Genomic DNA, 707 nt, shown 5'->3' on the forward strand with positions numbered 1-707 from the left:
CTAGGCCTGGAGTGGCCGGTGTCACAAACCAATTTGAAATTAAGCCAACATTGCTTAATATGTTGCAAAATAACGTAACATTTCACGGGTTGCCTAACGAAAATCCTAACACCCATTTGACAAATTTCTTAGAAATTTGTGACACTTTTAAAATAACTGATGTGACTGCCGAAGCAATCAAACTTCGCCTTTTTCCTTTTACTTTGAAGGATAGAGCCAAAGAATGGTTAACTTCCATGCCAGCCGCAACATTTGAGACTTGGGAACAATTAGCCCAAGCATTTTTATCAAAATATTTTCCTTTAGCAAAAACCGCAAGAGTCATAAAAGAGTTAACATCTTTTTCTCAAAATGATAATGAAACTCTTTATGAGGCTTGGGAACGTTTTAAAGAATTTCAACATTTATTCCCACACCACCAACTGCCCGCTAAACTTTTAATGCAAACATTTTATAATGGATTAAATCCTACAACTAGAGGTTCACTCGATGTTATGTCTGGAGGGTTATTCATGAAGAAAACATCAGCCCAAGCAAGAGAACTTTTGGAAGAAATGGCAATCAACAGTAGTATGTGGCCCGCGGAGCATGGACATATACCAGTGGCGAAACCATCATCCTCAACTACATCTTCGGTTAAAGATATAGTGAATCTTGATCCAGTTGCGATGTTACAAGCCCAATTTTCTGCCTTATCGCACAAAATA

At 37.9% G+C, this 707-nt stretch overlaps 1 non-coding gene across 1 annotated transcript; it reads right to left on the reverse strand.

The window, feature by feature from the left end:
* Positions 1–317: 317 nt before the first annotated feature.
* On the reverse strand, positions 318–424 carry LOC136221018 (small nucleolar RNA R71). The gene has a single exon (XR_010684811.1). It is a non-coding gene; the product is annotated as a small nucleolar RNA R71 (small nucleolar RNA).
* Positions 425–707: the final 283 nt, after the last annotated feature.

This window comes from Euphorbia lathyris, chromosome 2, assembly GCF_963576675.1.
Source record: "Euphorbia lathyris chromosome 2, ddEupLath1.1, whole genome shotgun sequence".
In the NCBI taxonomy this organism is placed as follows: domain Eukaryota; kingdom Viridiplantae; phylum Streptophyta; class Magnoliopsida; order Malpighiales; family Euphorbiaceae; genus Euphorbia; species Euphorbia lathyris.